At 52.9% G+C, this 16689-nt stretch overlaps 1 long non-coding RNA gene across 1 annotated transcript; it reads right to left on the bottom strand.

Annotated features, from left to right (window-relative positions):
* Positions 1–5594: 5594 nt before the first annotated feature.
* LOC138994302 (uncharacterized) lies at positions 5595–14873 on the bottom strand. The gene is made up of 4 exons (XR_011468415.1): positions 14668–14873; positions 12416–12682; positions 8344–8467; positions 5595–5890 (listed from the first exon to the last, which is right to left on the bottom strand). It is a non-coding gene; the product is annotated as an uncharacterized lncRNA (long non-coding RNA).
* Positions 14874–16689: the final 1816 nt, after the last annotated feature.

The raw sequence follows: 16689 nt of genomic DNA, 5'->3' as shown, positions 1-16689 counted from the left end.
CCTGAATGATTGCAGGCTCCGCAGTTTAGTCCACTTGTGTAGGCTGTGGCCTCAGGCCTGGAATGAGCCCGGAGCCAGCCCTCCCAGGCTTGGTTGTGTGGTAACCTGGCCAACTGACTGTGGACAGGCTAAGGAAAGCCCTGGCAGCTCAGTTTGCTCTTACCTTCCTCTGAGCACACCGCCCCACCCGGAACCTGTCCGTCCGTCCGTCCGTAAGGCAGGTCTGTGCTGAGGGAGAGCCTGGGGGGCGGTGGGTAGGAGGATTCCTTTACTTTGCCAATCCAGATACTGCACACACCAGAATAAGAGGCCTTCGTGTTTTGAGCACTTTAGTAGGCTTTGTAGCTTGCAAAACACTCTCTGTAATTCACATTAATTTCCTGATGAGGCAAATGAGGCTGAGAGAGGTTGGGTGACAAGTCCAAAGTCATGTAGTTAGTAAGGCGGCTAAGGCAAAACTTGAATGCAGTTCTTTTGAATCCAGCCAGTATTTCGGGAGGCAATTATACAAGTGGAGGTGTGCTGCTAGCCAGCAAGAATTCCAGGATTCTGGCTTTTTTGGCAGTTATGTGATTCTTTCTTTTTTTTTTTTTAATTCATTCCTTCATGCGTGCATTCATTCATTTGTTCCAGAGACACAAGCCCCAGTCATTTCATTGCCTTTCAGGAGCCACAGTCCAGAGCTAGCATTTGGAAGCCATGGTCCGTCATGGATGTCCTGAGCTTATTATATGTACTTCTTGTGTGTGTGTGTGTGTGTGTGTGTGTGTGTGTGTTTATGTACACATTTGCATTTTTCATGTAAACTTTCAAAAGGTTCCATGACTCCGGCTCCCCTCCCCTCCCAGCTCTGCAAAAGTTTAAGAACCATTAGGGTAACACCTGCTGTTCAGAGTGAAAGGACTCAGCCCCAGGGCCCATCAGCCTCTCCCGCCTGTCTGGGTGACTAAGGCCTCAGCACGTGACCATCTCTGGCCCAAGTGCTAAGCCCGGTGTCTGGACCACGTGACCGACCTTGGACAGCTCCTCTCAGCCTCGGCTCGTGGAAAATCACACAGAGAAACACGCATCCACACACATTTACACCAACACCCACACGGCACTGCCCACAGTGACCGCTTGGGAGGGCTTGTGTGTGTCAACATTGTGACACGTAAACCCTCATCTCTCTAATCCCCACAGCAGGCCTGTGAGTTTGGGAACTTGCCCAAGTTCACACAGCTGGAAAGAGGCGGAGCTGGATTATAAGAGGGCGTCGTGGGGCCCGACGGGGGCTGGGGAAAGCTGGCCGTGCTTCTGATCCTTCAGGGATGAGGCAGAGGTCAGGGCTACTAGATCCTCGTGAGAACTGGAACCCACACCAGACATTCTGCTGAGAGCATTCCTTCTTTCCTTCCACAGCTATTTCATGAGCATCTTCTTTTTTAAAAAAAAAATGTTTTTATTGATTTTAGAGAGAGGAAGAAAGAGGGAGAGAGAGAGAAACATCGATGTGATAGAGAAATGTCCATTAGCTGCCTCCTTCATGCACCCCAACTGGGTACCAAACTCGAAACCTGGGCATGTGCCCTGACTGGGAATCGAATCAGAGACCATTTGGTGCACAGGAAGATGCTCAACCCATTGAGCCACACCGGCCAGGGCTGGAGCATCTTCTAGGTGTGTGTTGGGGGTTGTGGTAGCCAGCCTCCAAGATGGCCTCAGTGTCTGTGCCTGGTGTCTACACCTCCGTGCAGTCCCTCCCCAGTGTGAGCCTGTGTGAGGGCGGCTTTGTGCAGAAGCCAAGGTACACCTCCGATGTAGGTGATAGGACGGCGGCTTCTGCCCTGGGTGCTCTCTCATTCTCCTGCTGTCTCCGTTTTGAATCACTTGCTCTAGGGCAGTGGTTCTCAACCTTCCTAATGCCGCGACCCTTTAATACAGTTCCTCATGTTGTGGTGACCCCCAACCGTAAAATTATTTTTGTTGCTACTTCATAACTGTAATGTTGCTACTGTTATGAATCGTAATGTAAATATCTGATATGCAGGATGTATTTAGGCGACCCCTGTGAAAGGGTCGTTCGACCGCCAAAGGGGTCGCGACCCACAGGTTGAGAACCTCTGCTCTAGGGGGAAGCAAGATGCCATGTTGTGGGCAGCCCTGTAGGCAGGCCCACAGGGAACGGAACTGAACCCCCAGCCAGCAGCCTGCAGACCTGAGGCCCACACCACACCGATGAGTGAGCTTTGATGCAGACCCTCCAGCCCCCGTCAGGCCTTAAGATGACTACAACGCAGGAGGGTTCCTGGCCCGCAGGAACCGTGGAAGAGAACAGGTGCTTGTTTTAAGAAACGTTGCAATACCACTGGCCAGTGTTTAGCTGTTGCTGGGACGAAGCAAGCTGGAGAGCCCAGGAAGGCCAAGAAAAGGGACTCCAGGCTCCCCAAGGGACAGCTGTACTCCGACGTTGCTGCCACACCCCTTGTGCTTTGAAGAGAGGGCTTGGGCTAGGTGTGCATCCAAGCCTCTCACATGCATTTCAGCGTCTGCAGAGGGTGCACCGGGAAGAAACAACGGACCTTCTGCTCCCAGGAGCGAGCATTTTCTGCAGCTCCTTGGCTGGCCTACCTCGGGAGGGCTCCAACCCCACCCAGTTACGGGGGGGGGGGCGGGGGCAAAAGTAGCTTTACAGTGGGTCGTAGGAAAAAGTCATACACTAATCAATACATAATAATACAAGCATGAACTGTGTGTTTCGCACACGCCTTCAACTGCAAATCTATGCCATCTGCTTTATCGCGGCTCTTTATTTTTTGAAAGGAAACATCTTTGGTGACCAGCATTCCACGTCAAAATTGAGATTGTGTGACCAAGGGGGCCTGGGATTGGGGAATCCCAATAATCTGCCACATTATTTTGCCAGGATCCCAGGTACTAATCCTGTCATTCATCTTCTCATAAACTCTATGACTTCCAGCCACCAACCAAATAAAGTCCAACTCAGGCATCTGCAGAGCTAGCACTACGATTGGACCTCGATGCAGTGCGAGCGACCGGGAATTAGTGCAGACTCTACAGGCTCAGAGCACTGTCCCCAGCAGAACTGCCCTCACGTCAGACACCAGCCACAGTTTTTTAAAAATATTTTTTTTACTGATTTCAGAGAAGAAGGGAGAGGGAGAGAGAAATAGAAACATCAATGATGCTGCCCTAGGGCTCAAAGTCATGGAAAGCCTAAGAGCACAGGATCCTTCTGAGGTTTGGGCCATGCTGACCAATGAAACTGGCTTTGAGATCTGTTCTTCTGATGCTACAGTGAAGATTCTCATTACAACAGTGCCACCCAATCTCCGAAAACCGGATCCAGAACTCCATTTGGACATCGAGGTGTTGCGGAGGGCCTTAGCAGCCGTCCGACCTGCTCGCTGGTGTGAAGAAAATGCTTCTCAGTCCACAGTTAATTTCCAAGATTTCTAAAAATTCCTACACCTGTCCTGTTTTACCCCCAAAATTCCTGTTTTAACAAGAAGGTGGCCATCTGCAAGCCAGGAAGAGAGATCCGCATTATTAACCGGTAAATATTTATTTAAAAATCCTCACTACTAACCGATAAATATTTATTTTAAATATTATTTTAAAATACGCACTATTAATCGGTAAATATTTATTTTAAATATTTTTTAAAATCCACACTACTAGCCGATAAATATTTCTTTTAAAATTCCGCACTACTAACCGGTAAATATTTTTTTAAAAATCCACACTACTAACCGGTAAATATTTATGAAAAAATCCGCATTATTAGCCAGCACGACTATTAGCAGGTGCACCGGTTAATAATATGAATTTTTCCATAATATGTGCCGGTTAATAATGAGGATTTTTTCAACGAAATATATACTGGTATATATAAAAAGATTCACTTTAATCCCTCCCTAACGTATCTCACATACAGACACAGCCCAGAGACTGATTTATTTCTACTCTATGTTGGAAAACATCATGACCCCAGCTCCTGGGAGCCGTGTGGAAGCCCCACTCCTTTCATCCTGGGAGAAGGCTGTCTCTCCCCCTTTCCACCCTGAGGCATCTTCTCCCTGGTTCCTCGTCTATTTCCAACCACTGCTCAAAGCCGAGTGCAAAATCTTTCGTAAGCTGCTAAAATTTTAGGGTAATCTATTGTATATATTGATTGTCTAAAATACATATTTTATTGATTTTAGGGAGGAAGGGATAGGGAGAGATAGAAACATCAACGCTGAGAGATCGACTGCCTCCTGCACGCCCCCTCCTGGGGATCGAGCCTGCAACCCGGGCATGTGCCCTTGACTGGAATCAAACCTGGGAACCTTCAGTCCGCAGGCAGATGCTCTATCCACTGAGCCACACCAGCTGGGGGTAGGCTAATCTATTACAGAGTAAGAGAGAACTAAGCCAGAGTTACGTCCGTAAGCACAATTGCGGTGGTTCTTACGGTAGGTTCTGTGGAAAAGAGGCAGACAATGGAAGGAAACAGTAAGGGAGGGAAGGATGGGGAGGGAGAAGCCCGTGTGTCAGATGGCAGTGAGTGCTCTGGAGAAAAATAACACAGGGAAATGGGGTGGGAGTGAGGGAGGTCAATTTAAATAGGTGACCAGGGAAGGTCTGCCTGAGCGGGGGCCAATTACACGAAGAGCTGAGGGAGTGAGCCTAATAGAAATCCGAGGGGAACAGCATCCAGGCAGAGGAACAGCAAGCGCAAAGGCCTTGGGATGAGAGTATGTCTGGGTCATGTGACCCGTCCAGAGAGTGCACTTTGTATATATTTGCCACTAGATTGGTTGTCCGCACCAGGGCTGGCTCTGGCCACCTCGTGCTGGGGCCTCCAGGAGCGTGGAGGCAGGGTGCTGAGCCCCCGCTGCTCTCCTGTTCCCGCTCTTAAAAGGCCTGGGCCCCCGACCGTGGCTTCATGGCTGTATTCCTAGGGGTGGGCCTCATGGTCTCAGAGGTGGAAACAGACACGGTGACCATATTCTCCCAGCCTCCAGCTGCTCTGGGATACATTTAAGTGAAACGGCAGGGTGACAGAAATGACACAGGAAGTGCACGCTGGATGCAGAAAGACTACAAGTTGCAGAAGGCCTCCAACATGTACAGGGACGCCGGGCGGAGGACTCTGACCCCAGCCTGGTGCTGTGGTTGTAGGTCACCCTTTGCCGTCTCCCCTCTGGAGCCAGCAACATACACAGTGGATCTCGGTGTCCCAGCAGAAAGTGCCCAAACCACCTGCCCTGCCCACTGGGCATGCACACCGCCCTGCCTCTCGGGAACAGATTGGTGGCTTGTGAGTGACTTATGGCCTGAGGACTCCCTTTTCCTGTGCTCTCCTCCCTCTCAACGCAGAGATGCCCTGCTGTTTGCAGCTCAGCCTGAGCTCTTGGGGCTCCCGCCAGCAGGCGCAGGGCCATAGCGACCCTATTTTCCAGATCAGATGGACGGACAGTGCGACAGACCTGATGTTATGCTTAGAGGACAAAGGGAATGGAACACTGAAGCCAAGGCTTTCTGGGGAAATGAAGGGCACAAAGTAGCAAACACCCTCCCCCCGCAAGAGACCCACACATCCCGGAAGGGCAGAGCAGTCATTCATTTATTCCTCCCTGAGCTCTTTCAACACATCTCTCTTGAACACCAACCGTATGTCAGGCCTGGGCTGGGCTGGGTGCTGGAGAAACAACGTGAGCAGAGTTCCTGTCCTGGAGCGTTCGTAGTCAGCTAGGGAGACGGCCAGGTGCACAGGCGAGGGCCTGGTGCTCCCGGTGACCCTGGGAGGGACACTCATCCCAGGCCAAGGGGAGGACCAGGGAGAGCGTGTCTGCGTGGCGATGTCAGGGGAAGGCTCCACGAGAAGTGACTTCTACGCCAAGACCTGCAGGATGAGTAGGAGTTAGACGAAGAGGAGAGCTGTGTCCAGGCACAGGGAAGGCTTGTGCAAAGGTCCTGGGGTGAGAGACGTGTCGGGAGGGCCGAGGAGGAAGGTCTTGTGAGCTTCATCCCTAAGGGCCATGGGAACCATGGAAAGTTGGGAGCTACAGAGAGACACAGTCACATTTGCATCTTAGAAACATCACTTTAGTTGCTGCTGTTGATCCCCCCTCCATGCTTGTCCTGGCCCTGTGGCTGAGCACGCCTCGCTGAGCTAGAGGCCTGTGGGGAGACTGACCCAGCCTGACCCAGTCCCCAGGGCGCTGCAGGGGTAATGACAGGCTCTCCTCTATCCTGCAGCCCAGCCCACCCTGGCAGGCTTCAGGGTCAGGCTCTGAGGGCTGCTATCCTGGGCCCGTGGGTGAGGGTTTCACCCTGCCGCTGCCCACATCGGGCCGGCTTTTCCCCCAGGATTGAAGAGTCATTTGTATCTCCAGGGTGGCAGGGCCTCCTCCCCAGAGCCACGGCGCCCAAGATAACAGGGCAGCCTGGGAGCTGTTGATGAAAAGGCAGCCAGGCAGCGGGTGGGCAGGGCCCTCAGACCCGTGAGTGCTGCCACAGATAGCAACGGGGGCGGGGAAGGCCGGCTAATTACAGCTCCCAGAATAGAGGGGCCAGAGGCGTGGCGGGGCACCCTACCAAGGAGGCACTGGCTGCCGGCCAGGCACGTCCCGGCTCCAGTCCCTGCCGCAGGCAGAGGCGGGTGACCACACGCCAGCGGGGCCATGGGGATGCCATTCATCCTTGGCCAAAGCAGCTGGCAGCTGCGAGTTGGGGTCAGGTGGTGGCAGGGAGGCTCCTGGGGGTTGGGAGAGAGAACCAGCCCAGTGTGACCTGGCAGGGGTGAGGGTGGTGAGGGGAGGGAAAGGCTGAGCTAAACGGGGGGTGGGGGGGCATCTTGCCTGACCCCAGAGGAGACGCTCCCTCACATGGCTCTGGATATATCGCACAAGGTGTGTGAGATACGGTAAAAATAACAAGAATGAAAGGCAAATATTAGCAGCCATGTGCCAGGCACTGCTCTATGCAACAATATACATCACTTCAGTGCACCCTCACAGCTCCCCATTATTATGCCCACTTTATAGATGAGGAAACTGAGGCCCATCGAGGTCCAGTACATGCCAAGCAGAGCCCACGAGTGGTAAACCTAGCACAACTCCCAAACCTGGATCCCGAGTCCGGGAACCTATTAGAGGCCCTCGCTGCGCCGGTTTTCAGTTTTCTCACCTACAGCCCAGGCCAGCCTCTTGCTCAGCATCAACCTCCCGGAGCTGTTGTGGGGACCACACGGGGACAGCGTGATGTGCAGGGAAAAGCTTCAGATCCGAGGCCTGGCTGAGCTGCGCGACTCACCCACCCCAGGCCTCTGCTTTCTCATCTGCAGGACAGGGATCATTATAGGCACCTCAGCGTGTCCTCCGAGAACCGGATGTGCCCCATGTCAAGTGATAATTATGTGGAAGCTGATATCTATCTATAAAGGCTATGATTGGCAGTTGACGAGGGGCGCTCACATATGCACAGCGTACCCCGGGAGCAGCCTTCTTTAAAACCAGGAATGGTTTCCCTGGCTGTTGTAGCTCCATTGGTTGGGCATCGTCCTGTGCACCGAAAGGTTGCTGGTTCGATTCTCGGTCGGGGCACATGCCGGGTTGTGGGCTCGATCCCCAGGAGGAGCCAGCTGATCGATGCTTCCCGCTCACATGTATGTTTCTCCCTCTCCCGCTAAAAAAATATTTTTAAAATGAGGGATGACCTCCCCCTGCTTTTATCCTCAGTAAATATTTGGTTTTCTTATAAGTAGTGACTTAAAGCAAGTCACAGCTGAATTAATTTTCTGTGAGGATTTGCTGCCTTGAAACTGTTTTTTCTTCAGTTGCTTATACTGAGGTGCTGATTTTCAGCTCAGGATGGGGACGCCTGCCCCCCCCCCCCCCCACAAGTTCCCAGCACCAGCTGTTCCCCAGGCTGGGGCTCTCCACACAGAGATGCAAGCTTGGATGGCTCTGTGTGACCCTTGCCACAGGCTGTAGGCTTTGGGAGCCTCCTGCCCTCCTATGGGTGTTTCTTAATGTCCTGCAAGATCCTCTCGTCTGCCCCAGGGGAAGTGTTGCAATGAACCCCAGGGCCTGGAACTCGCTGACTCATCTGCGGAGCCCAGGGCAGGTTAAGGGCACTGAGGTTGGGGCACTGAGGTCTGACGCTCCCAACATGCATGACCGCCCCCTCCCTGCCTGGTCCCTGGTTCAGTGTCTGTGGTGACCGAGCACATGCAGGGAGCAGGGAGCAGGGAGCCACACCTCCCACCTGCTCCTCCCAAACTCTACGTCAGTCCCTTTCCAAGGCCCGTCTTCCCCTCTCCCCGGAGGAGCTGGCTCAGCTGGGCACCCGTACCTTCGGTGAGGTTTCTAATGACGCTATGATGACCGCTCGTGGCACGGTGACATCACACCACGTGCTGGCTCCCACCGTGTCCACAAAAGCGAAGCTGCTGGCCACCATGAGTACCCTCTCCGTCCTAGGGAGGAATCGGAGGAGAGGGTGTCTACTAAGAGGGAGCCACTCACCCAGCTGGTGGGGCTCAGTGGTTGAGTGTCAACCTATGAACCAGGAGATCATGGTTCGATTCCTGGTCAGGGCGCAGGGCCAGGTTGCAGGCTCAATCCCAGTGGGAGATGTACAGGAAGCAGCCAATCAATGATTCTCTCTCATCATTGATGTTTCTATCTCTCTCTCCTTCTCCCTTCCTCTCTGAAATCAATCAAAATATATTTAAACAAAAGAAGATTTATGGAGAGGGGATGGAGGTGTTTGCTGCGGAGATCTTCCTAAATTCTAACTCGAGTCCCTCAAGCCAGTTAGTGGAATTAAGCTGGGGGTAGGGTTCAGGTCGCACTCTGCCTGAACCACACCTCCAGGGACAGTGGCCCAGCGTCCCTGGAAGGCATGTCTCCTGCAGCTCCTTCTGCCTTCCCTGGCCCTCCCCCATCCTCCATCCGCCTTCTCCTGCCCCAGGCATCCGGAGATGACCTACCTGCCGCCCCACCTGCCCTTACCTGCCTAATGTCCCATCTGTTCTTCTTTTTTTAAAAAATATATTGGTTGGAATCGAACCTGGGACCCTTCAGTCCGCAGGCTGACACTCTATCCACAGAGCCAAACTGGCTAGGGCCTATCTGTTCTTTTTATATCTTCTCTCTCCAGCTATAATGAGCGCCATGGGAGGAAGGGACTAGTTTAAAACTGCTTGGAGCTTATTGCGCTGGGCAGTAACTACCCGAGGTCTCCATAACTGCTCGTGGATTGACTAAGACGTGGGTGCTCAAAGGAGGCCACCTCTCTTCCTGGGGGCACAGGGCTCCAAGCAGCGTTCTCTGTACCACAGCCCTGCGTGGGATTCGAGGAGACCTGGCGGTCTGAGGCACGGGGTGGGGTGGGGGTGAGGCAGGGGGTGGGGTGAGGCAGGGGGTGGTGACCCAGGGCTCACATCCAGAGAGCTGAGCAGGAACCTCTGGGTCCCTTCTCCCACCTTGGACTTGGCCATTTGAATACCAGGCTCCTGTTCCCTCAGGATGTCACCTAAGATGAGACTCCAGTCTTTCCGCCCCAAGTTGGCTCCCTGAGTTCCTACCCCCCACCCCCCACCCTCCGCCCTCCCTACTTCCACAGGAGGAGGGGCTCTGCTTTTATTCCACATGTGTTTACGGGGGTGATTTCATTTCAAAAATGGATTTGTTTCTAAGGACACACACAGTCTGCAAAATCCTGGTGCAGCGGAGAGTGTTGAAAAGTCTGTTTCTAGACCTGGCATTGTTCGGCCAGGCCTGGCCTCAGTCTCCTCATCTAGAAATAGGAACGAATGGAAATAGCTTTCCAACCACAGGGCGAGAGCTGTCAAATTCTTCAAAGCTGCGCTCTCCAGCCTGCAGGCGGCCCCTGGGGAGCAGACACTGGTGATTCTGACCCAGGCGGTCTGCAGACCACGACTGGACAAACATCACTTTTTTAAAGTTCCTACAAAAGAAGATTTGATGTCCGAAAGGAGTTACGACAAGCCGGTAGAGCGGTTACCTCTGGGAAGGGAAGCAGGAGGCCTGAGGGCACATGAGGGCAGAGACTTGCCTCTCACCGTGTTCTCTTTTATACCTTTTGAATTTTGTAGCCCCTGCATGCACATGTACATGTAGATGGGTAACATGTATATGCATGCATGTACAAGGTAACCATCTACATAATACATGTACATTTATTTGAGAAAATAAATTTTAAACATTTATTTTTTATTTTTATTTTTTTTGATGCTTGATTTTATTTTATTTTATTTTTTTTTTATCTTTATTGTTCAGATTATTACATTTGTTCCTCTTTTTTCCCCCCATAACTCCCCTCCTTCCAGCTCCCACCCCACCCTCCACCCTCACTCCCCACCCACTGAGTTCATCCATGGGTGCATGATTTTTGTCCAGTCTCTTCCCGAATCTCCCATTCCCCTTTCCCCCCCAAGAATAGTCAGTCCATTCCCTTTCTATGTCCCTGATTCATTATAGTCACCAGTTCATTCTGTACATCAGGTTATTTATTCACTTGATTCTTAGATTCATTTGTTGATAGATGCATATTTGTTGTTCATAATTTGTATCTTTACCTTTTTCTTCTTCTTCCCCTTCTTAAAGGATACCTTTCAGCATTTCATATAATACTGGTTTGGCGGTGATGAACTCCTTTAGTTTTTCCTTATCTGTGAAGCTCTTTATCTGACCTTCAATTCTGAATGATAGCTTTGCTGGATAAAGTAATCTTGGTTGTAGGTTCTTGGTATTCAGCACTTTGAATATTTCTTGCCATTCCCTTCTGGCCTGCAAAGTTTCTGTTGAGAAATCAGCTGACAGTTGTATGGGTATTCCCTTGTAGGTAATTGAGCCTCTTTCTCTTGCTGCTTTTAAGATTTTCTCTTTGTCTTTTGCTCTTGGCATTTTAATGATGATGTGTCTTGGTGTGGTCCTCTTTGGATTCCTTTTGTTTGGGGTTCTCTGCGCTTCTTGGACCTGTAAGTCCATTTCTTTCTCCAGGTGGGGGAAGTTTTCTGCCATTATTTCTTGAAATAGGTTTTCAATATCTTGCTGTCTCTCATCTTCTGGGACTCCAATGACTCTGATATTAGTCCGCTTAAAGCTGTCCCAGAGGCTCCTTACACTATCTTCACACTTTCGGATTCTTTTTTCATTATGCTTTTCCAATTGGGTGTTTTTTGTCGAATCTTTGGTTTGATTCTTGCACTCCTCTGGTCTGCTATTGGGTATAATATTCTTTATTTCAGTCCGTGTATGCTTACTTTCTAATTTCTTTATCGTAGCATCGAGGGTCTCATTAGTTTTCGTGAGGCTCTGCACGAATTTATGGCAAGCCCTCAAAATTGCGATTCTTAGCTCCATATCCTCCATTTCTGTCATGTTTTTTTGTCTCCGCATCTTTTATGCTTTCTTGGTGCACCCCCTTGTGGTCTCTGTGCGCAGTCTTGTTCTAGCGAAGCCTTAATTGTTGTAGTTAACACTAGAGGGATTTGACCACCCGGCCGACTGGCAGTGGAAATCAGCTGTGGGAAAACTTCAGTCCTCAGGGGAGGTGCTAGTCCAGCCCTTGCCTGAGGCGGTCGGCAAATGGTTGTGCACAGGGTTTGGGCGGGGCGGGCTCAACAGGGCGGGGGGAGGGAGCAGCTATGGCCGCTCTCAGTCCGTCCCCAGGGGCTCTGCCTCTCTGTCCCAGCAATCGCTGCAAACCTCGGAGGGGCCGTAGCCAGACAGTCCCGCTTCTCCCGTTTGAGTCTGGGTCCCTAGAGACTCGCCCGGATCTGTAGCCCAGAGTCTGAGATTCGCTCCTGATTGAAAACGACAACCTCGCCCTCAGCTGCCAGCCCGCTTTGCGCGCGCACCCTCACCACCGCACCGCCGCACCGCCGTACCTTTAAATTTTCCACACTGCGCCTCCGCTGAGCGTCGGAATGCTGTTGTTTTTGCTTCTAGTTGAAGAGACTCTCCTCAGCCAGCCTTCCCGTGGTTCTGGTTGATGTCCGCTCCGACTTTTAGTTGTATTTTTGAAGTGGTTGTCCACGGCGGCAGTCTCCGGTGTTTACCTATGCCGCCATCTTCCATCAGCAATTTTAAACATTTAGAGCATTTTTCAGGTTCAAGGTCGAACACCAAACACCCCACATAGGACCATTCCTGGTTTCTGTGGGGAGAATCGCACAGGGTGACCCAGGGAACCCCAGGAGAAGGGGACGGAGAGTCACCCCATAAACCTCTCCCATAGGCGTGTCGCCCAAGCTGGGTGAAGGGTGGCAGGTCCTGAGCTGTGACCGTTTCCCTTAGGGGAGATGCCCGGGGATGCCAGAGATGTTAAAACCAAGCAGAGCAAGACAAACCAACACCCACTGCACAGGGAGGGGAGGGAGCAGCAGGCCACATACCTGACGAAACCGCCTGGAGGTGTGTGGCAATCCCAGGACTCGCTGTTCCCTGCCTCCAGTGTCAGTTCCTCCCAGCGAAGGCCGTATCTCATTCATCTTGTGTGTCTAGTGCCTATGCCCAGGCCTGTTTATGAGCCAGACGCAAATGCCCAAGGAAAGAACACTTCTCACAGTCCCGCACCCGGCATCGGCGTCACTGCTGCCACCCCGTCAGGCCACAGCTTCCAAACCGTCTTCCTTTCTATTCCAGCGGAGCTTCCCACAGTCCTGTGAAACAGGCATGACTATTCTTTTCTTTTGGAAAGATATAAGCTTTTTTAAAAATATATTTTTATCGATTTCAGAGAGTAAAAGGGAGAGGGAGAGAAACATCAATGATGAGAGAGAATCATTGATCGGCTGCCTCCTGCATGTCCCCCCACGGGGGATCGAGCCCACAACCCCGGCATGTGCCCTTGACCAGAATCGAACCCGGGACCCTTCAGTCCGCAGGTTGACGCTCTATCCACTGAGCAACACCGGCGAGGGCTATTATTTTCAATGAAGCCATGAGGGAACGGTCTTGCGTGTACCGCCTCGTGTTTTGTGGTGAGCTCTTGGCCAAGTCAGTTCACTTGGTTGGTACTTGTCATCTGTAAAAGGGAGCCGTTGTTGCTGATATATCCACAGGCCAGGGAACCAGAAGAATGACAAGGTTCAAAAAGGTGACTGGCCAGAGGCAGCACGGGAGGGACAGAGATCAAATTCAAACCCAGCTTCTGAGTGGAAGTCCTGCTGCCCCCAGCCTCGGAGGCGAAGGCGGCGGCTCCTCAAGGTGCCAGGTGTTGCAGAGCTCCTTGGGAAGGGTGCGTAAGCCCACTTTACTTTCTTTTTTTTTTTTTTAAATATATTTTATTGATTTTTTACAGAGAGGAAGGGAGAGAGATAGAGTTAGAAACATCGATGAGAGAGAAACATCGATCAGCTGCCTCCTGCACATCTCCCACTGGGGATGTGCCCGCAACCACCGTACATGCCCTTGACCAGAATCGAACCTGGGACCTTTCAGTCCGGCCGACGCTCCATCCACTGAGCCAAACCGGTTTCGGCCCCACTTTTCTCTTCTTGCTTTTGGTCATTAGGAATGTGCTAGGAGAAAGGGGTCAGGCAAAGGCATACCTTCATACTTACTTAATAACCTTTTTTGGTGGTTGTTTGTTTAATATATTTTTATTGATTTCAGAGAGGAAGGGAGGAGAGAGATGGAAGCATCAATGATGAGAGAGAATCACTGATTGGCTGCCTCCTGCACGCCCCCTAATGGGGATTGAGCCCACAACTTGGGCATGTGCCCTTGATCAGAATCAAACCCAGGAACCTTCAGTCCCCAGGCTGACAACACTCTATCCACTGAGCCAAACCAGCAAGGGCTATTTTTTATTTTTTAGTATATGTGCTACCAAAGCAAGCACAGATTTCTCTTATTGTTGTTAGTTATATCTCTCGATGTGCTTTTGGCCAACTGACTACACCCCTCAGTTTTGCCATCTGTAAAATGGGGCCATTGTCCCTGCCACCTCGCCGGCCCCGGCAGAATGAAAGGCTACAAGGAAAGAGAGCAGGGGCGAGGTTATTTGTGCCTGGCTTTTCCTGCAAACAGACTTCTCCCTCCTCCCCCAGGATCTGTCCCGAAGAGGCATCTGGAAAGTCAACAGAGCCAGCCAGTCTGGGATTAAACAATCAGCAGCCGACGCGGTGTCCGCGGGGACAGAACAGCTATTCAGACGGCGGGGGCGGCGAGCGGGGGCCCCGCCGCGAAATGTGGAGAAAGAAGCGCCTCGCGCACGCGTCCCCTCCGGCCCACGCCGGTTGCCATGGCCGCCCCGCCCCGGGCCGCGCGCGGAATCCCGGCCTCTCGGGGCCGCGGCGCCGCCGGGCGTCCCCGGCTTCCCGGTCGAGCGCGGAGCCGGCCACGTCCAGGAAGGACGAGGGGCACGTGGCGAGGACCGGCGTCCCGCGGGCAGCGGCCCCGCCCCGCGTCTGCCGGCGCCGCGTCCGGGACACGCGACACCCCGCGGGGCTGCGCCGGGCGCGGCGGGCGGGGAAGGGAGCCCCGCGACTGGGACCGGAGCCCAGGTCCCCGCCGCGCCCGGCGCTCGGGAGCCCCGCGTCCCTGCCGCGCCCGTGACCCAGTGGCCGCGTCTCCCCCAGACGTGGCGCTTGGCGGAGCTGGGGCCTCAGCTCGCAGTCGGGGGGCACGGTCTCCCACTGACCTCCTTTTCCAGCTCCGGACACTTGCTCAACTGAGAGTTGACCACCTGGGCCTGAAGCAGGGGAAGCGGCCCAAACCACCGGCCGGGGTCCGAGAGCGGTTCCCCTGCGCTCGGAGGAGCCAATGGAGGAGCCATGGGAGGGCAGCCTATGGGGGAGGAGGGTGCAGAGCACCTCGGAGGCACCTGTGCGTTTTCCTGATGAAGAAACCTTGGCGCAGAGGGAGGGGCGGGGGCGGGGGGGGGGGGGGCTGACTGGTTCAAGGTCAAGGTCCCACTGTCAGTTACAGCACAGCCGGGCCTGGAGCCCACGTTTCTGTCCGCCCAGCCCAATGCCCTTTGTCCACACTCCCATACCCCGCCCGCCTGGAATGAAATCACATCCACCCTGGGGCTGAGGACAGCCAGACTGTTTGCCAGCAGTGGTTTGGCTAGGGTAGGGAAATGCCAGAAAAATGGAAGGTTTCTAATAAAAGCTGTCTCCACAGGCCCGGAGTGTTATAAGGCGCTCACCCACCGGCCCCACAAACCACCTGCACAGCCTGGCAGCTCCGGGGGGACAGGCCTCCCCGCAGCGCTCCAACCCCACCCCGCGGTGTTTTCCCTTCTGGCACCTGGAAGGGGCAGACGTGTCCGGAGCCCAGTTTGACCCCTACAGCTGTGGGTTTTCCCTCCCTTCTCTACCTGGGTAGCGCTTGGGGCTGGGGCAGCGGGATGGGTGGTGGATTTGATTTTCCTGCTATCTTATACCTCTAGGTGAGGTTCTTCCATGCTACCCACAGGCAGTTCTCAAACTGTGTCCCATGGTTATATTTAGACAGCCCTTCATTCTCAGTCTTCATGGAGGGCTAATGTCAACGTTATCCAAACACACAATGACAGTGTTTGAAACCACACCAAGAAGGACCCTCTGCTTAAAAGTCCCACATCACACGTAGCTTTGCCTAGATGCCTGCCCTGCCCCCCAACAGTCTAGAGAGAACGCCGCCAGCTGTGGCTCCTGTGGTAGATTGCAGACCTCCGCCCGGCCCAGGCTTTCTTCGGTCAGGAGAACCCAGAGGCGGACCGAGGCCAGCTCAGAAGATGGATCGCCGTCCACCTGTGTGTGCTGTAATCGGATTTATTAGTGAGGAAAAATAGGGGTGTTAGTCCTTGCCTCCTCAGCCACCCAAACCCCTCTAGATATGCTTTGCCTCCGTCCCCAGTCCCCGGGAGAACCACCCCATCTTCTCACCTGTTGGAGAAGCACCATCTCCAGGGACCACTAGGTTGGGACATGCGTGGTTTGAGGATTTAGGGATCCTGGGACTGTCACTTCTCTGTGCCTCTCAGGCAGTAGGGCCCGATGCTGCAAGTGAGATTGAGGTTATCACAGACTCTTTTTTAAAAAATATGTATTTCATTGATTTTTTACAGAGAGGAAGGGAGAGGGATAGAGACTTAGAAACATCCATGAGAGAGAAACATCGATCAGCTGCCTCCTGCACACCCCCTACTGGGAATGTGCTTGCAACCAAGGTACATGCCCTTGACCGGAATCGAACCTGGGACCCTTCAGTCCACAGGCCGATACTCTAGCCCAGGGGTGGGCAAACTTTTTGACTCGAGGGCTACAATGGGTTCTTAAACTGGACTGGAGGGCCGGAACAAAAGCATGGATGGAGTGTTTGTGTGAACTAATATAAATTCAAAGTAAACATCATTACATAAAAGGGTATGGTCTTTTTTTTCTTTTAGTTTTATTCATTTCAAACAGGCCAGATCTGGCCTGCAGGCCGTAGTTTGCCCATGGCTGCTCTAGCCACTGAACCAAACTGGTCAGGGCTATCACAGACTCTTAAGTAAGGAAGCCACCTTCAAGATCAGCCAGCCTGGCCCTCTCACTTTGGTGTGATTCCATAATTACTTATTTGTATACTAGAGGCCTGGTGCATGAAAATTTGTGCACTGGGGGGGGAGTGTCCCTGCCCCCTCTCACAGTCTGGGAGCCCTCAGGGGATGTCCTACTGACGGCTTAGGCCCGCT

Source organism: Myotis yumanensis, unplaced genomic scaffold, assembly GCF_028538775.1.
Source record: "Myotis yumanensis isolate MYYU_CA2020_CCGP unplaced genomic scaffold, mMyoYum1.0.hap1 SCAF_16, whole genome shotgun sequence".
In the NCBI taxonomy this organism is placed as follows: Eukaryota; Metazoa; Chordata; class Mammalia; order Chiroptera; family Vespertilionidae; genus Myotis; species Myotis yumanensis.
The sequence above is the reverse complement of the archived record's forward strand: the minus strand, read 5'-3'. Positions and strand labels throughout refer to the sequence as shown.